Source organism: Eumetopias jubatus, unplaced genomic scaffold (genome assembly GCF_037043125.1).
Source record: "Eumetopias jubatus isolate StellerSeaLion01/CBP00866 unplaced genomic scaffold, mEumJub1_p1.0 scaffold_4, whole genome shotgun sequence".
Lineage (NCBI taxonomy): Eukaryota > Metazoa > Chordata > Mammalia > Carnivora > Otariidae > Eumetopias > Eumetopias jubatus.
Window position 1 is genome coordinate 20,655,965 of NW_028274810.1, and position 21,555 is coordinate 20,677,519.

Genomic DNA, 21,555 nt, shown 5'->3' on the forward strand with positions numbered 1-21,555 from the left:
TAGAAAGCTGACCAAGTCCCTCCTAAGCCCATATCTCCAAGAGAAAGAGAAAGACCCGGAATAAAAATATAAATTGATTGTTCTTTAGTACTTATACCAAGGAATTAAGAGAGTGAGTAACACAGGAGAGAAGTGACTGGTTTGCAATGAAATGAAGCAGGTGGATTTCTAAAATTTGGGGTCTTGCAGTTTTGAAACCACAAATTGCTTCTGTACCCCCCAGTAGGGGGAAATAGAATTTTAAAGATAATAAAAGCCAAGGGTGTTAGGGCTTTTCAGTTAAACAGTGGACTCAGTAGTATGTTTGAGATCTATTTAGCAAAGTTATTATCCCATGAAAATGAGCAGCCAAAGAAACAAAAAATAAGCTGTGTGTGTGTGTGTGTGTGTGTGTGTGTGTGTGTGTGTGTGTGAAGTGGGGAAAAGAAGAAAAATAATATTTTAAATGAAAAGATTGGTGATACCTGTCTTTCTGTTGACTAAAAATCATTTCTTCCTTTGGACACAAAAATTAACTCACATCCATAATATATAAAACAATTCCCAAAACATCATCAAAAAAGTGGAAAAATAAATTGAAAAATAAGCCAGTGGCTTACATATGTTCTCCAAAAAAGTGATTAAATATGATTTTCAATAAACATGAATAAAGATACCCAATTAATTTATTGGCAAGGATGTGCAACACTCATACTCTATTGGTGATAGTGAAAATTGGTGCAGCTGCTTTGAAAATTATCTTGGAATATATAATAAAGTTCAGGAAGTGCATATTGCCAGCAATTCTAGTCCTTGTGTAAATCTTAAAGAATCTCTTCCCCATTAAAGCTGGGATAAATTTATCAGAAAGTTATACTGATATGGTTCATATTAACTTCAAATGGGAAACAACCCAAAAGACCATTAACAATAGAGTAAATATGCTGTGGAATAATATAAATCAAGAAAAACAAATAAACAACACCTTCACACAGGATCGTGGATTTATCTTAAACACATGCTGTTGACTACAGTAAGTAATATTTAAAGAAATAAGTACAATATAATTTTATATATTTTTGATGTGTGTACAGGTATGATATATATATGTATATATCTCACAAGGAGACATAAATAATATTATTTATGGATGCAGCTAAAATACAAATAAGATAAAGACTATTCTCCATTGCGTATTATTGGTACCCTTGTTGAAGATCAGTTGACAACCCACATATCTGCTAAGGGGTTAGTATTGTAAATACATAGGAATTCCCCAATTCAATGTAATAAATAAATAAATAACTGGATTTAAGAATAAACAAAGGAACTTGAGTAAATATTTCTCCAACGAAGACATACAAGTGGTCAACAGGCATATGAAAAGATGCTCAAAATCACTACTCATCAGGGAAATGCAAACCAAAACCACAGTGAGGTATCACTTCACACCTGCTAGGATGACTATTTGAAAAATAACCAAAAATAATGAGTGTTGGTGAGATGAAGAGAAATTTGAACCCTTATATAGAGGTTCCTCAAAAAACTAAAAATAGAACTGTAATCTGATCCAGTAATCCCACTCTGGGCAGATATCTAAAAAAATTGAAATGAGGATCTCAGAGATATATCTGCACTTCCATTGCTCCTGACAGCATTATTCACAATTGCCAAGATATGGAAACAAACTAAGTATACATCAATGGAAGAATGGATAAAGAAAATGTGTTGTGCATTTTTATGTCAGCATCAAGTCTGATGTGTGTTTCTTTTGGAATGTCTAAACACGGTCTTAATGTTCACTTGGAATCAGGAAATGTGGCCTTAGGCCCACATGAATTAGGGATTTAGAATTGAGATCATCACATAAAGTTAGGGCTTTGAAATGCTACACCTTCTGTGAAAAGTAGACTATTAAAAAATGTCCTATTGGGGCACCTGGGTGGCTCAGTCGGTTAAGCATCTGTCTTCGGCTCAGGTGATGATCTCAGGGTCCTGGGATCAGAGCCCAGCATCAGGCTCCTCGCTTAACGGGGAGTCTGCTTCTTCCTCTCATTCTCCCTCTGCATGCATGTTCTCTCTCTCTCTCCAATAAATAAATTTTAGAAAATTGAGTAACACCATAAAATAAAAAATTTTTAAAAAATGTCCTATTGGCAAAAGAATAACACAGGGAAAGATGTCTGTCTTGGCTTGGCCTTTGGTTGAAACAAGAACAACTAAAACCTCTCATGAAACTTTTTTTTTTTTAAAGATTTATTTATTTATTTATTTGACAGAGAGAGAGACAGCGAGAGAGGGAACACAAGCAGGAGGAGTGGGAGAGGAAGAAGCAGGCTTCCCGCTTAGCAGGGAGCCCGATGAGGGGGTCGACCCAGGACCCTGGGACCATGACCTGAGCCGAAGGCAGACGCTTAATGACTGAGTCACCCAGGAGCCCCCACTCATGAGACTTTTAAACCACGGACTTGCCCCACTAAGAATTTACTACTATCAGGTTGATCTATACCCATGATTCACCTGACCTGGCAAAAAGAAATGTAAATGTTGACTTACAGGACACATTCTCATTTCAGTATACATAATTCTCACAAGCAAGACCTACTGGAAAAATGACTTGTCAAGCATAGAAAAGGTAGAAAAATGTCCTGAAAGAAACCAAGATGATGGAGAGACAGAAATGAAAATAAACAGCAGACTTAGTGCCACAGAAATAAGATGGCAGGGCTCTTTTAAAAAATGAAATAAAGTCATAACTTTTGAATTCTTATATGCCAGTACACATTGTCATCATTTCCTTTAACCTTCATATCATCACTGAGAAAGGTGATTTTATCCTCATTTTATAAATGAAGAAACATAGATGTGTAGGGTGTGGATGACTTGGCAAAAAAGACAAAGCTAACTAGTATGGCAAATGGGCCACTGAACAGTGTGCCAGACAGACTCTGGGGATGCTCCTAGATCTGTCTCCGCTAGAGCGGCAGTCGGTGCATGTCGGGCGCTTTGAGATCAGAGGTAAATCCTCCAGACTTACTCTCAGAGTCTTGGGACTTGACTTTCTTTTTCTCGGCTGGCCACCAAAATAGCCCAATTAGCCCCTGCCCAGTTGGGGACTTAATGCTGAAGACAGTTTTGTGAAGAGCTTCATGGGTAAAATCAGTGTAGAGGAGAGAAATGGATACATTTCTGGGGAGATTAAGGTAAATTTTAGGTGAGTATTACTTTAAATGACATTAAATTGTACATATTAAAAAAGGCAGAGAAACAAGAATGTAGTGTGGGTTTAGATAATAATGAGAACTCAATTATAGTTGGTGATTACGAAAAAAAAAGCAACTTTAGATGGAGATTTCCTAATAGTGATGTCAAATAAATTTCTCTTACCTCTTTCTCCTCCCTGGAAAAAAGAAGTAAAATGAAGTCTAAAATAAAAGGAAGAAGAAAGAACAAGATGTAACAAAAATGATTTGAAAAAAAAGAACTTAATGGGACTTCTGGAAACACACAAGTCATGAGAATTTATTCTGTAATTTAATATAATTATGTGATTCATATATTTATGTAGTGATAGAAAGATAATCAGATGGACACAACTGAAAGCAGAATTGAATTAGAAATTAGGTGTGATAATATTATACTGAGTAATGAATACAGAGGTAAAATGATAAGAAAAAAGAAAATGTTAATAGATATGGAGAAAAAGAATGAGACAACCTCATATATTCTAATAGGAAATTTAGGAGAAGAGGATAGAAAAAAGAAGGCAAAAAACACTGTTCAGAGAAATAGTGATAGGACAATTTATTATTTGTTATTTCTATGCAAAGAAAAATTAAAATGTCATAGCCTGTAAGACGGTATTTGCAGCACATAAGCCAGCAAAGGATTAGTGTCCAAAGTGCATACTCTACAAATCAATTATAAAAAAGCTATGGAATTTCTAGTAGAAAACAGACAAGACATGTAGAAAAAATTATAGAATAGGAAACACAAATGAACCATAAATATGTGATAAAATGGATCCCTGGCCATTTTAAAAAGTCACTTTACAATCTCAACTATTTAACTATTTAACTCTCGACTTTTACTTTGTGAAATTTTACTGCATTAATTCATTGTTATTTTTTAAATGTATACAGCAAATTTTACTTCAAATTGATAACACAAAACGATGTAACAAAATTGTAAAGGGTGCATGAAGTCGATCCAACTCTAGTTATCTCTTCCATTCATTCACAGGAGGACTCAGTGGAATCCATAATGTTCCCATTCTTAAAAAATAATGTAGTAAATAGTGCACAATGCAAGATTTGACAAAGTGGGCAGTAAGGGTGGTAAATACACTTTTGTTTGTTTTATTCCTCTATAATTTTCTGTGTTCTTGAAACTGATCATGGCAAATTAATAACATTTAAAAAAGAAAGATATTGGGGGAAAAAGGCTGGAAGAAGATAAATGTGCTCTGGCAATTTTACTTTTACCAAATTCTGATTACAGGGACTTTGTAAGTTCAAATGCGTCGAAAGGTAAAATTATAATTAGTATTCATATCTGTTCTTCACAACTCTTTAGCAGAGGCTGCTTATTTTAACAATTGTATTTGTAATGCAGCCCATGCCTTGACAGATACTAACAAAAGTAAATCAGCAAAATGATTCTCCCTCTTCTTCCACCCTCAGGCTCTGGGCAATCACAGAAACTATGAACATCTGCTTGGATTCTGATTGCCGTGTTCACTGATTCAGTGCACCCAAATAAGCAACAATTAGTCTGTTCAGCATGTGTCAAAAGATCTGTCAAGTTAATTCAAATTAAGACAGGATAAATTGAATCCAGTTGGCATCATGCATATTTGTATGCAAAGTTTAAACAAGCATCAGCTGTGCTATGTTATCTTTTATTTACAAGCAAAACAAGAATACATTGTTACATAATTTCAGAAATAACTATCCCTCATCATAATTTTATTACATCATCGGCTGGATGTATTTTCTTGGGGTGAAGAAAATGTTCTAATGGATTTGAGTGGACTACTGTATTGCATTAGATCAAAATAGTATCATTTTTCTTGGACTCATTTATCTTAGTTCCATTAATTAGTTCCTCGATACACAAATGGATTTCAAAGCTTGAGATGTGTGAATTTGCATAAATCATATTCCAAAGGTGAATGCTTTTTAGATATAAACCTCACATTTATTCTTAAATTTTTAAACATTCTATAGAATGTTAATGTCTTCAGGTGGTCAGGTGATAGTTTTCCATCTCATTTATTGCATAGCAATCTGTAGTATCTAATATCTCTATTCTTGAATGAAGAGAGAATCTGAACACTCAGAGAGTAGGTGATACTCTGAGGAAGCTGACAGGCTCTTAGCAGAACACAGAATGATTGCAGTGGCATTAATTATCATCTCTTCCACTTTCCAACTGTCCCAACTAGACAATGCTCCTCTTCCCAACTCTATCAATGTTTGGATGGAGTCATGTAAAACGTCATCTCATGTGCTGTACATGATTGATCTTCAAAGGAGGGGCTCCATGGTGCTGCTGTGTCTCTGACTAATACACTCAGATGAACATAACTTTCGGGAAAAAATAGAAAATTGCTTTACCAAGCTCTCAAATGTTTACTTTAAATGAGTCATATTCTCCCACTTCTGACACTTTTTCTCCCACTTTTAATACTGAGAGAGAAAGAGGGAGGCTGTTAGAATTCATGGTTCTGACTGAAGTTGGAAATAGAAGAACTGAAAAAAAAAAAAGAAAGAAGATCATACTTTTAGGAACTATAATATGACGTAGGATTTAATAGAGGGGAAGTTCACAATGACAATTAAGCAAACATTTGCCAGGATGGCTGCAGGCTTGGTCATTGGTGAGGATTTGTCAGGATCCTAAAGTAGGACAGACTCTAAAAGGTCTCCATTTCTACAAAATAGAAATAATTCAGTCCTATTCAGGCTAAGGAGGTAGAGACATTTCTCCCCTTCCTTCCATTTAATATGAATGTCAAATAAATACTAGGTTGGTAAATAGCATTTGTCTGGTATGATAATATATAAATTTTAATATAAGTTCTGGCTGCCAGAATTGGCATTTCAGAAGAAAAAAATAAGAATGAATAAATAACATATTTCCCAAATGGTTAAATTATGTTGACCGTGACTTCCTATTAAAAGTTGATAATGGTAGGCATCTTGGGACTATTTCCAGTAGCTACACCTTGGAGCAGAAATTTTTGCCTTTAAAGAGGCCTGATATAGCAGGTGAAATGACTGGCCTTACTGAGATAGAACAAACGGGTTTGTTTGTTTTTTTTTTTTGGTACAGTTATCTAGTGCTAACTCTATTGGGGGTGTGTGTGTGTGTGTGTGTGTGTGTTTACGCGCGCGCACATGCACACACGCACGCACGCACATACACATCATCAGATGTACGTGTGAAGGCTTAAACAAGGCTTTGTTCCTTGATCTTCCCAATGTTTCTGCGGAAAGCTGAGTCCACTCATCAATAATTCCTCCAAACTAATACCTGGTACTTACTCTGATATTTACCTCACATCCACCCTTTCTGCCTTGGAAATATTTACAAGCTTTGGGAATACCTGGGCTAAGGCCAAGAAATTAGATGAGAAGAGGAAACATTCTATAACCTGTTTCCTATTTTATATGTTGCATTCAAAGATGTAGATTCCTACTATGACAACCAGAGGACAGAAGCTCTTCAGTGAGCAGTTCCATGAAAAGTGAAAGAGAATAGAACTGAGGGTTAAAGTTTGCACCATCTGAACTCAGATTCAAACAGTCACTCTGAAACAGACTGCTTTCACAAGCTTAGTAGAAACACATTAAGATTAATAAACTCTTCTCATAACTGTAAGCCTGTGGCCTTGTCTTTTGTGGAGCTCTTCCAGGAATCCAGAAGGCCATGAGTGTTCATAAGAGAAATTAGAGTAATATATATTAGTTTAGTTGGGTATTCTAAAAAATAAAATACCCAGATGGGAATTTAACCTCCTCAAAACCTCTTCACCCTTTCTGAGTCATCTTTGTAGCAGGGTCTTGTTGAGTAGTCTATTTCTGTATTTATTCAATTCCTACACTGAATCTATAAGCAACAACTAGTGATAGTGAATGCTCTTGTAGAAAGTATGATGGAAATAGAAACAATAACATTGTTTTGAAAAGCCTTTTAACTAATACATTCTGCATCCCTACTTTTCTTTAACTTTTTATTACATACTTTTGAGTCTTAGCTGTATGACTGCATCTTGTTTTTCTACTTCTGCAGAAACCTGTTTCATCTTTGTTAGGTGGTAATCTCCACAGCAAACTCTTCTCATTCCTGTCCCCAGATACCAGCTAAGTAGTAGCCAAAGGTTTTGCTCTTAATTTCTTACCTTGTAGATGGGCAGGGCCATTGCCTCTAGCTCTTGCTTTTTTCTATAGATCAACAGATGAATTATTTTTTTAGAAAAAAAACTAATAAAAACCAAAGTCATGTTTTTTCAATCTTTTGTGATTTTATTATAAATATTTTTGGAGGGTTGAGTTACTATTGTTTTAAGTGGTAAAACTGATCAACATATGATAAATTAAAATTCCATTTTGATTTAATGAAGGTAATAAAATATTAGATCATACCGAAAATTAATGTGAGAACTCTCCATGATCTATCTGGTATGTTTTAATAATAGTTTTGAGAAATCTAATTTGATTCAAAACTACTTATATACCAAATGTGTAATGCATGTATTTTCTTTACTGACCATATCCTACAGGGAATAAATTAAACTAAATTAATATCTAGAGATAAATTGTGCTCTACAGGCATAAGTGCCATTTAGGGATATTGGATGCAGTCAGCCTTTAAAAATATCATCTTAACCAAAACGATAATAATATGGTACCTTAAACAAATACTAAGATGAATCAGTCAGTTCTACCTACGTTGGATTGCAGACAAATTATCTAAACTTCCTCTCATTTCAATTTGAAACATTAAGACGGTTTTTTGCTTTGCAGATTATAGACACTGCATTTGCTGCAGGTGATCCATCTTCATTTAAAGCTGCACTCAAGTGCCTTTCGCACTTACTGGTGCTAACAAGAATGTGGGCTACCTTAATCCACTGTCAGAAGAAATCAAGGAGAGTTGGCACAGAAGCCAAAGAGAGAAAATACATAAACATAACAGAAGTTATCATGGAAATGACAAATGCAAATAATGGATAAAATTTAATCGAAATGAGCTTTCAAGTGAAATACAAATGTGCCATTTTATACAGTACATTTCAGGAAGCCAGCCACATAAGACTCATCATGGAAATATCTACAGTTTTGGGGTTTTGCTATTTCCTTATCTATAATACTGGCTATTGACTAAGAGGTCTGAGTTATTAAACATCAAGAGAATTGAGTATAATCTTGGCCTAAATAAATTGGGCTTATGTGAATGGGAATTATCTACTGAATTTGGTGTTTATATTATATGACAGACTGGCTTTATTACCAGATCATTTTTAAAAACTGAGATAGGAAAATTTGGCAAACATAATATTCTTGGTCACCTTGGAGCTCATTTTAGCACCTGTGGTCTTACTCATTTACACTGACTTTGACCTTCAATTTACAATTCAATGAATTTATAAGTCTTTCTCTTCATCATATAATACAGAACTGACCCTGTCCTTTATCCTCTATGAAATATATAATTGCACTTTGTGAAATGAAATTATTTTCACCTTATGATTATGGTGATGATATTCCTGATTCTAGTAAATTGCAAAATCCAGAGCAGGACATATGGGACAGGGTGAGGGTATGATGAGCAATTCTATTGATTGTTGCAAAAAAAATCAGCAGAAACATTTCAGATCAAGAAAAAACATTAAATTCTCTCTACCACATGATCCCATAAACATACTTCATTTGTAAAACTGCCTTATTCACTTTATTACACTTCCATCATCCATTCTTCCTAAGCATACCCCTACTCCTGATAATTCATTTCACAAATGGAGTTTGATTTGGGGGAAAAGCAATTTATCGACAATTTATTTTTTCTCTTATTCTACGTATGCATTTTAAAATGAATAACTTATGACTTAGAAGAATACATTAATGGGAGACAATGAATGACATGGTAAAAATATTCCCCTACATTTCCCCCTCCTTTCTTTTATGCTGCAAGTGTCAAATGAGTCCAGGAAATGTTTTATGCCTCAAAGTCTAAAGCAGTAAGTTCCTGAGTTGGAGTACTTTCTTGCCAGACTTTCATCTTTGGTGAGTATTTCCCAGTTGTTTCTGAAATGACTCCCTCTGAGGATATTGTTGAAATGTTGTGTGCACGGCTGCTTGTCTAAGCCAAGAAATGTTGCAGAGCCGCTCACGTGAGCTCTTCTAATTGTTCTTGTACTAGCAACTGAGGAATTCTCACAGATGGGTTTATCATAACACTTTGTTAGCATTTTTGTATAACAACTGCCTTTTCATCTAAAGGAAACCCTGGAGGAAAATACAACATTCAGGAATAGGGTTTGAATATTAATTAATTGATGCTTCAAGTAAAAGTTTTCTTTAATATGCTCCATGTACATAGCAAACTCTGTGAAATGTAAGTTTCTTTAAGTTACACAGAGAAATCATACTTTCTGGGTTTATAATAAATAATTTTATTTGTCTTTAATTATTTCATTTAGAAATTTTCACTTTGATATCTGCTATTCTATAGATGATTAATTTAGGATTTTTTGCATGCTTGCTGTTGTCATTAATATTTCTAATCAGTGTCATTGGGTGAGCATTGATTAATTGCAGATATTTCAATAAAGGGTTTACAAGTTCCAGTAAGGTAAATTATTAAATTAGAACAAGGTTCTTGACTAGGACTTTGGTTTGTTAGTTTGGTTGGCTGGTTGTTTGTTGACTGGAAGTGTGGTGATTTTTTTTAGCAATGAATATTATTGTTTAATTAGTCATAGAAGCTAATATTAAAGTTACTAAGGTCCTAAAGAAATGGTGTTGAATATGGGACTGTGTTTATACTTTCTTTAACAACTTTGACACATTTATTGCTATGATTTTAAATCAAAAAGGAAACACAGAGATAATATTGATTTGATTGGGTACATATTTTCAGAAAGGAACATTTCAAATGTCAAGTAGGTGTCCTTGAGACCGTTATCTGCAGGTCTACTATTGCCTGTTGCTTATTGAATTCTGTTTTTAAAGTTTATTCTGTGTGTGTGTGTGTGTGTGCGCACGTGCGTGTGTGTGTGTGTGTGTGTGTGTGTGATAGTAGCAAGAATAGCTTTAATTTAAGTTTGCAGGAATCCTTTATTCTGTTTTTGTTTTCTTGAGGTCTACTAAAGTTATCTTTCTCCTATCATTCATATTGAGATGTTAATAAATGAGCAATATTCTATTTAACATGAAAAATGAACACAATAACCCATCTGATATTTCTCTAATTCATTATTTTCTCTTAATGGAAAACATGATTAATTCATTAACATATTTTGAGATAATCTTTATGGTTAATCCTACTAATTTAAAATTCTGTCAGTTAACATTCATTCATATTAATGGTCTGCTTTTTACTTGTTTACTTTATGGGAAGTATTATTGTTTTTATTTGACAATACAACTATTCAATGCACACCTTTTAAAAGTGATACTTTCTCTTTTCATCAGTCCCTATTTGTGATGTTTATCTCCCTCATATTCAGGAATAAAGAAAGGTGTTTAAAGCAAAATAAGAAATGAATTGTTCTGAAAATGATCAGTGCTTTAATTGTGTCCAAAATCTACAGTAATCCATATTCATCAATGTGGGAATCATTAGTAAAATTGGAAACAAGTGTTCTTCTGCTGAAATTCAATACTTAACGCAAACTATCTCTGATACAAAAAAATAAAAAATGCAATGAACCAATACAAATGCAATGAACCAACAATTGCCAGCTATCATATTACAGTGATTAGACTATTGCCAACTTTTAAAACATTTATAACCCAAATGCATTCATTCCAATGCAACATGTTTCATTTAAAGAAGCTTCTCTGACATGCAGGATTAAAAGTGTAGACCATTAGGTTTGAACTGCACAGGTCCTCTTACTCATGGAATTTTTACAGTATAGTACTGTACATGCATTTTCTCTTCCTTATGATTTTCTTAAGAGCATTTTCTTTTTTCTCGCTTACATTATTGTAAGAACACAGTATATAATACGTATAACATGAAAAATATGTGTGAATTGACTTTTTATGTTATCAGTAAGGCTTCTGGTCAACAGTAGGCTATTAGTAGTTAAGTTTTGGGAGAGTGAAAAGTTATCATGGATTTCTGAGTGTGCAGGGGGTTAGTGCCCCTAACCCTAATGTTGTTCAAAGGTCAACCATGTTTCATAGAGTAATATCAGACAGACACTCACAACTCTCTTCAGAGGCTGGCCAGAGTGGTGGATGAAATAGCAACCAGGGGGCACTGCAGCTTTATGAAATTACATCGAAGAAGATGACAAGAATTTGTTCTGAGATTTCTTAAGAGTTTAAATGTGGTTTTTAACTTCCTGTGATATAATTTTGAGTGACCTTGAAAGAAATGTTCTGTTAGGAGTTTATGCTTAAAAATTAACTCAGACTTTTCTCAGTTGTCCCATTTTAAAATATGATTTTCATTTTAAAGACTTAGATATATAAAAAAAGAGGATGATTTATTTTCTTTCTTATTATTAGTTAAAGAGCTGATTCTCAGGAAACTTGAGGCATTGGCAGATGAGGTTAGAATTTTAATGTTCTCTTCCATTTAATCTATTTGCAGACACATGTATTTCTATTACAGAAACCTGAGATTTAAAGTTAAAAGATTTTGGGGAACATTTGGAATTTGGACATTTGATATTTCCAACCCTTAATTTATTATGTTCAAAGTTATTGAAGAAAATTCAATATATTTTACTTCATTAGTACATAGTAGAAGACATTGAATATAGAACATCTCAATATAAAGTCAGTAATGCAGACATTCCTTTAAAATATTTTCCTAGAGTAGACATAAATCACAACTTGCAGAGGGTACTTTGGTCAATGCTATTTGTTAATTTTTTGTTAATTGTAAACTTCATTAAATTATCAAGTTGGTGTGTGTATATGTAGTAATAAACATATTAACTTAAAATCTTGCATAAAGGAGAAGCACTCTGAGCCAACATGAGTTGCTGTTGATTTCTTTTAGTGATGAGAAATCGATGATCTCGGGGTGCCTAGTGGCTCAGATGGTTAAACGTCTGCCTTTGGCTCAGTCAGGTCATGATCTCAGGATCCTGAGATCAAGCCCTGCATCGGGCTCCCTGCTTGGGCAAGAAAGAAGAAAAAGAAGAAAGAAAGGAAAAAAAGGAAAGAAAGAAAAGAAAGGAAGAAAGGAAGAAAGAAAGAAAGAAAGGAAGGAAGAAAGGAAGAAAGAAGAAAGAAAGGAAGAAAGGAAGAAAAAGAAGAAGAAAGAAAGAAAGAAAGAAAGAAAGGAAAAAAGAAAGAAAGAAAGAAAGAAAGAAAGAAAGAAAGAAAGAAAGAAAGAAAGAAAGAAAGAAAGAAAGAAAGAAAGAAAGAAATCTCATTCTGTAAATTCACTACATGGGCATATAGATAGGGACCTTCAGCTACCTCAGTAGGCAGACCGAGGTAACTGCTCACCATTACTTTTAGACTCTGAGCCATGCCTGCAGACCACTGATCAGCTGTAGGTCAATCAACCTACCATTTTCTCTGTGTGATATCCGCTTTACTTTCCTAGAAACCTTCAAAGCAGTCTAAGAGCCATAGTACTCATCCTATCCCCCTTAGGCACTATTTACATACAAGATCTTAAATTTGTGTATATGTTACTACTCTAATATCATTCTCATAATATTCTGTATCTCATCTTACCTCCATTTTTTAAGAGAGACAAGGGATTATATTTACAAAGAGCATGTTAATACTGTTTTATCTCCCCACTGCAGTTTTGGATTTTGTATTATATAGATAGGAACACCTATTTCCTCCCCTTCATCAGCTTAAGATCACTAACATCCTCTTTAGTTAGAAAACATGGGCTCCATTTTCATATGTAGAATTTGGTATTATACATATATTCAACTTATTTTTATATTATATTACATTTTATATTTATTTATGTATATATTTAAAATGTATTTTATATCTCTATCTCTATCATCTATCTGTCTATCTATCTATCCATCTATCATCTGACCTTATTGTTGCTAACTTCTGTGTGTTTTCCTTCTGGACTTGCCCCTGCACACGTCTTCAGAGAAATATTCCTGTGCTACAGAGAGTGGAAAGTGTTTGGGAGTTTAGGAGTTTGTGTCCTTCTGGATGGCTTTCAATCAAGTAACTGACTGGTGAGGGAATTTGAAAGTCCAACTAACTCTTGCTTTGGGGAGGACAAATAATGTGGTGTAATTTATGCTCCAGAGTCACCATGGGATCAGGTCGAAGCTGCAGTTTTGCCTGAAAATTCACAGTTGTTTGGCTTTTGCTTCCTTTTTTTTTTTTTTTTTTGCTTTCCCCACTTCTTTACCATTTCTTTTGGAAACATCACTTTAATAAATCACTCGCACACGTATCCTGTCTCAGGATCAGCTTCTGGGGAATTTGACCTAAGGCAAGGAATAGCTATTCAAAATTCTCTATAATGATTCAAAATTTACCAGGATACAGGAAAAAAAAATGTTTTTATATAGATAATCTACCGTGTGTGTGTGTATGTGTGTGTGTGTGTGTGTGCATAAAAGACAGACCAGGAGGGAATCCTGGTACTTATGTTTTGAGAAACATGGTAGACTGAAATAATTCAGAAGCTTCTGCCCTAGTATGAACATGCAGGATCAAATATAACTAAAACCATTTAAATATATAGCTGTACATGAAAGAGCAAAGAGAAAATTCCCATGTCAGAAATGTGCACTCTTTAAACCCATGAGTGGCTGGCAGCAAATACTGAGTCCCTTTCATCAATCCCCATTTATTTCCCATGAAAGCACACAACTCCAGAACTTTACCAGGACAGAAAGCGAAGTCTGAATTTATACCACCAGTATAGTCCAAGAATTAATCAGGAGTTTCTAATATGTAAAAAGAAATAACAATAGATGTATTTAGGAATCTAGAAATAACAGAAAAATTAATAATCTGCTAAAGAAATTTGCTGCAGCTTGGGTTTCCTTAGGAATCTCTGAGGCAAAGATTATCGTACAGTTGGCTTATTAGGGAGGACTCCTGGAGTTAGTTCTTATACAATGGAGAGCAAGAGAGCCAAATAAGGCCGAGGGAAAAGTTAAGCTGTGCAATCTTGAAGGAAGATTCAGCAAATTGTATGGGGAGTTCTGAAGCTGGGATCTCTCGTCAGAGTCTTCCTGACATGTGTGAGCAAGTCTAGCATCTCTACCCTATGATGATTAATCTGTTGATGCAAGATGTTCCAGGAGTAAATACTTTGGTCCAGGTGGCTTTCTTAAGCCAGGACAGACCAGATAAGAGTTTGACAGCTGAGAGTAAGCTGCTAGCAACACTCCTTGAGAGCTTGTTTGGAGGTTCTAGCAGGGGAGCGCAGCTACTCGTATACCCTTGACCGAAGAACGGTCCTCTCCTCTATCGGGGAAGGTCGTCCTCTTCGACCGAGCGCACAGCTTCGGGAGGGACGCACATGGAGCGGTGAGGGAGGAAGGGGACACCCACCTAGCCAGCCAGATCAGCCGAATCAACCCTGGCGATCAATGGGGTGACAGATGTCGCAGCCAGATCGCCCTCACATCCTGCTAGCAACACTCCTAGCAGCTGGGAAAATGAACCGTTCATTCCTAAATGGGGATCTGAACAGAGTATCATAGGTCAACACAGATTTCTATCAAAAACTCAAAGAAAGTTTCAAGCTAAATGATGAAAACCTAGAAGTAGTTCTTTCAAAGTAAAAACTAGTAAAAAGTTGTGGATATAAGCACTTTTATTAGTATTACCCTGATGGCAGCCGTCAGTAGAACAAGAAATATGCATTATAAGAATTAGAAATAAAGAAGAAAAATTGACATTGCTCATAAGAGACAGGATCAATGACATAGCTCCATTTTCTCATCATGCACCTAATTGTTGACTCTCTCCAATCTTCAACTTTTCTCAAACACAGCCTGTCTCCCCCATAGCTGCAGTTGTCTCAGGTCCCATAGATTTTTGTTGGACCTTGTATTACTACTAGACTTCCCTGGCATGTTTAACATCGCCAGCTACTATCTTCTGGAAAAGTTCTGCTCGCTTGCCTGAGGTGACTCAACTCTCCTTGTTTTCTCCTGCCCATGCTGATTTTTCTTAATGGGTATCTCCTCACCTGCCAATCTCCATGATGCAATTCTTGGCCCACTGCTCTTTTCAACTTTACAGCCCGCTTGGATAGCCACATTCTCATCTATATGCTAATGACTCTCAAGCCTCTGTGGCAATCTTTGTCCTCAAGACTCTTTTGTCAAGGTTTTTAGATTTGTTTAATCAATTGCCTCCTCATCATCTTCAGTGTCCTGCAGTCACCTCAAATTCAGAATGTATAAAATTAAACTCGTTAGTTTTCTTCCTCAAACTTGCTTTTTCTACATTGCAAATAAATTATTGGAACCTGAATCTGGACCCAACCATGAAAGAAACTATCCACTTAACCACATATGCCTCAATGTATTCATTTTCTTAATATTAGGAAATTAAATTTGCCATAAAAGCTTTATTTGTATCCATTTAAAATCTAACCCTAATCTCACATGTAAAGAAATTAAATTAATAAATGATCCTCCTATTGTCTTACATATTCAAAAGAGATAACATACACTTTGTATAAAAAGGTTTTTTTAAATAAATTTTAATGATCGATGTTTCCCACTGAATTTTGTATCAGATATAAATAAAAGAGTCTTAGATCTTTAGTCATTTTCACATGTTATGTAATAAAGATAGATTTATACTATTTAAACATTACATACAGTTGGGAAGTCTTTGAATCAAAGGTTACACAAATTATATTTCAAGGTTCTTAAAAATCTCAACTGACTTTCTTATTCCCATAATTAACTACGTCTTGAGAATATAATCAGAAAAAATGAATTAAGGTATACATTGCTAACTATTAATTCTATAAAACACATTTATTTTTTCTAATAAATATATCCTATATAAAGCATTACTGAAGGCAGTCAGTGCAGTTCTCCTGAGTGCAATCTCAGAACTGTTAACAGTGACTTGCAATGTATTATATACGGTGGCTTATATATAATATATTAGCAGTGGCTTATACATATAAGGTTGTATCCTCTTACCTAAGAAAACTCTTTAAGTGTAAGTATTCTCTGGCTGATATGGCTACTCAAGGAAGTCATCAGATCTTAGGGCTAGGAACTCATCAGCTATCTGAAGGATAAACTCCAAGTCCAGGATTTTTTTTTTTAAGATTTATTTATTTATTTGAGAGAGCGAGAATGAGAGAGAGAGAGTACATGGGGTGGGGGTCAGAGGGAGAAGCAGGCTCCTCGCTGAGCAGGGAGCCCAATGCGGGACTTGATCCCGGGACTACGGGATCATGACCTGAGCCAAAGGCAGTTGCTTAACCAACTGAGCCACCCAGGCGCCTTCCAAGTCCAAGATTGCTGCAAGAACTTCAGGATTCCACTCTCCAGTTTGTGCAGGCCTATACAACACTCTCACCTGCATGTCTTTGTCCAACACTTAGAAATGTGGAAATCACTAATTGCAAGAAAGTCTGGAAAATGTAATCCTTAGGTTGAGTGATTTGCTTCCCAAAATACTTTTTTTTTTTTTTCTGAGGCAAAAAGGGAGAAAGGATGTTGAGTGGCAGCTAGTATTCTAATACTTGACTGAGCAATTACGTTATTTATGTTTGTTTGAACTGAGACATGCATTTCCATTTCCTCTCTAGCAAAGTGTTCAACATCACCTTTGAATTTTGTCAGACCATTAAATTTAGGCACAAGTAGTATGTGGAGAAAGAAATAATCTAACAATCTTAAAAGGCCTCAAAATTTAATTTATGCACTTTCCAGCAGATAATTTACAGAAAAGTAATACCTAGCAATTCAGCTAGGAGTCATGTTTCTCAGAAAAAAATTCAAAAATATTAAAAGTAGTTTACTGCAAAACCTGCAAAAAACATTTCAAAGCTAAAAATATTTCAACAAATGCCAGATTTTGAATGGCATATATCAAACTATCTTCACATTGATAGAAATAAGGTGGGTATTAGAATTCTCCTTTTTGTTTTATTTTTGTTTTACGTGTTTGTAAGTTTGAATCAGAATCAAAGTTTCTTCATAATACAAATGTTTAGTGAGCCTGCTACATTATATAGTGCTTATTTCTTTCATAATACTTAGTAATGTCAACTATAAACTAGACTGTACAAAAATCAGTCACATAGAGACTCAATGCCATGATTGCTTATTTAATTTCATGGTACATCTGAGTGGTACACTTTCTACTTTTTGCTATAAGCACTTCTCGATTCTGCTTCTAACTCCCTGCTTCTTTTTCTGCCTTTCTTTGACAACTTTTTCGTTTTCCAAACTAAGGTTCTTCCTTTGTTTCCTTGGTCTCTATTTATTTTTCAAAGAATGCACAGTTCTCCTGATGAAAGTTTAACCTGAAATGATTCAGGAACAACCACAAGTCCACACTCCCGCCCCTCAATCATATATTCTCTCTCTCTCATGTAAAGAATAAACAAGTCTGGAACATTAAATAATGACTCACATTCTACTCTCATCACTATTCTGACCATGAATCTGTCAGAAGTAGGAATGTCTCTTAGTAAAACATCTAAACCACTTCTCCCTCAGAAAGGTGGGAAAGCCCAGGACAAGGTAATTACTATTTATTTATTTATTGGCAAATAAATTAAATACATAGACTATATAGACTTCTCTATTCAGCAAAGTAAGTTTTAGTGCATTTTTTCTATACTCACTAGACTCCTTTCATGACTATTTTTAATTGGATAAAATTGACTAAGTGACTAAAAACAAGAATTACTTTTAAGTTGTTTTTCTTGCTACCGATCCATAAGTTAATGTTCTATAGATTTTCAATGATGGGAGAAATAACGTCAAAATCATCTTAACAATTCTCTTTACAAAATGATACTGTGATTTTTAAAGAGGGGTCTATAAAAAGATGATCTGCTCTATTAATGTGTGGTGTGGAGTTATTAATAAGCTGAATTTACAATTTGTAGAAATAGTTTATAAATTGTAACTACTGAAAGAATCTATAAGAAATCACAAATTTCAGTTTTAAAGTTCAACATGACCTTGGGAAATCATCGAGCATAATTCCTTTGTATGAGGCAAGCTACACACATGCCACACAGATTATAGAAACCCATACTTACAGTGAAACAATACATCCAAATACATATTTTATACAGACAGAAAATATATTTAAGTTTTATTCCTTGTTATCTGTCCCTAACTTGCTATCTGAACACAGTTTTTCCACAGGTAAATAAGAGTGAGTTGAGACTGTATGATTTCAGTTACCATTTCTAATTCTAAGAACCTATGATATTGATTTTTTTCAGATTATACTACAACCAATTTTATGCTATCCAAACATGTAATACAGATTTAGGAATGCGGCCAGAAGGTGGAATTTTATTGCAAACATAGATGAGATGTAAATTGCAATCATCACTGAAATGGTAACAATAGTAACAACAAAATCAATAAAAAAGCTAAAGGCTTTTTGACACATAATTTAAGTTGTGCTGAGTAGGCGGCAAATGTATCCCGATCCTTGATACCACACTGAAACTGTTCATCCTATGGAAATAGAAAATATTATTAGTTTTACTCTGATCACTGTCTAAACAGTTTTATTAAATATGTTTCTACTTTGGCCAGAGGGTCCCTAGGTACTCCAGATACATTAATTACCAAACACACACACACACACACACACACACACACACACACACACACACACAATCACTGCCTTCAAGTAGCCTACATTCTTTTTTCTTTTTTTAAGATTTTATTTAGTTATTTGGCAGCGAGAGACACAGCGAGAGACGGAACACCAGCAGGGGAAGCGGGAGAGGGAGAAGCAGGCTTCCCGCGGAGCAGGGAGCCCGACGCGGGGCTCGATCCCAGGACCCCGGGATCACGAGTAGCCTACATTCTAATAGGAAAAAAAAAAACAGGAAGTAATAAATAAAATCAGTTAAATTATATTAGATACTAGGAAATGGTAAGTGGGATTGGAAAAGGAAAAAGAGAAGCAGGTTGGGGGAATCAAGATCTCCAGGGTGAGAGGGAGATTCGATGCAAGCTGCAGCTGATGGCATCTCGCTTAATTTGGTAAGGAAAAAAAAACAATCAAAATTCAAAATTGTAAGATGATGAAATTTGAGGGTAATGGAATTATTTTTTTGAGGGCAATGGAATTTAAAAGACTGCATTCTATTTCCATATAATGGATTGACCTATATCTAGGGAAATAATGGAAAATTATATTTATTAAAACAAATATTTCACACTTGTTTCATGTCCCATATCAATCCCAGTTCTCTGAATCAAATTCAAAGTTTTGCAGGGGCATTGAAATCCTGTCTTTGCATGAACATTCTCTGGAAGATCTGCCTTAATGAGTAAAATTGAGAGCCGAATCAACAATTTCCTCCTTCTTTATTACAACAAATCCTATTTTGATTTACAACCCCTCTAAACATAATTCATGTAACCAAATGGCTCCTGAAATATTAATCAATTTCCTGGGTCTTAATTGTATTTTAAAACAGCATCTCAAAATATCTCAAAGAGGCAAATTTTAGATATCCTTAAAGAAAAGCAGCCTTGAAGAAAACACCCTTGGTATTTTAGATAATAAAAACGTTATAATAACGAGGGGAAATGAAAGCTAAAAAGCAAGTCTTGGTTAAGGTATCTGGAGATTTGTTTGTTTGTTTTGTTTCAAAATTTTATTTTGACTCCACTTAGTTAACATATAGTGTAATATTAGTTTCAGGAGTAGAATTTAGTGATTCATCACTTCCATACAACGCCCAGTGCTCATCACAAGTGTCCTTAATCCCCGTCACCCATGTAACCCATCCCCCACCACCACCTCCCCTCCAGCAACACTCTTTGTTCTCTACAGTGAATCTTATTTTTTAAGATTTTGGGTTTTATTACAGCAGTTTTAGGCTTACAACAAATTTTAGAGGAAGGCATAGAGATATTTCATTTTTCCCTTGCCCTCACCTGTGCATAGCCTCCCCAGTTATCAACATTACTCACCAGGTTTTTTGTTGTTGTTGTTGTTGTTTAACCAAGGATGAACTAACTATATTGCCACATCATAATCACCCAAAGTCTACGGTTTACCTTAGTGTTCACTCTTGATACTATGCAGTCTGTGAGTTTGGACAAAAAGTATAGTGACATATATCCCTCACTGTAATCATAGAGTATTTGCACTGCCTTAAAAAAATCTCTGTGTTCCATGACCTCACTGATATGAGGAATTCTTAATCTCAGGAAAGAAACTGAGTGTTACTGGAGTGGTTGGGGGTGGGAGGGATGGGGTGGCTGGGTGATAGACATTGGGGAGGGTATGTGCTACGGTGAGCACTGTGAATTGTGCAAGACTGTTGAATCACAGTTCTGTACTTCTGAAACAAATAACGCAACATATTTTAAGAAAAAAGAAAAAGAAGAAGATAACAGGAGAGGAAGAAAAGGGGAGTATGTCAGAGGGGGAGACGAACCATGAGAGACGTTGGACTCTGAAAAACAAACTGAGGGTTCTAGAGGGGAGGGGGGTAGGGGGATGGGTTAGCCTGGTGATGGGTATTGAGGAGGGCACGTTCTGCATGGAGCACTGGGTGTTATGAACAAACAATGAATCATAGAACACTGCACCAAAAACTAATGATGTAATATATGGTGATTAACATAACAATAAAAAATTTAAAAAAAAATCAAGGGAAAAATCAATATGGACACAATCTAAAATCAGTACTAGAAAAATAAAGTTTTTCTTTTTACAAAAAAAAAAAAATCTCTGTGTTCTATTTAACCCCCTCTCCCATCCTTTGCCACCACAGATCTTTTTATTGTCTCCATGGTTTTGCTTTTTTCTAGACTGTTATGTAGTTGGAATCATAGAATATGTAGCCTTTTCAGATTGGCTTCTTTCATTTAGTAATATGCGTTTGAGGGCGCCTGGTGGTTCGGTCATTAAGCGTCTGCCTTCAGCTCAGCTCATGATCCCAGGGTCCTGGGATGGAGCCCTGCATCAGGCTCCCTGCTCAGCAGGGAGTCTGCTTCTCCCTCTCCCACTCCCTTGCTTGTGTTCCCTCTCTCGCTATGCCTCTGTCAAATAAATAAATAAAATCTTTAAAAAAAACATGCATTTGCGATTCCTCCATATTTTTTCATGGCTTGATAGCTCATTTCTTTTTAGCAGTGAATAATATTCCATTATCTGGATATAACACAGTTTATTTATCCATTCACCT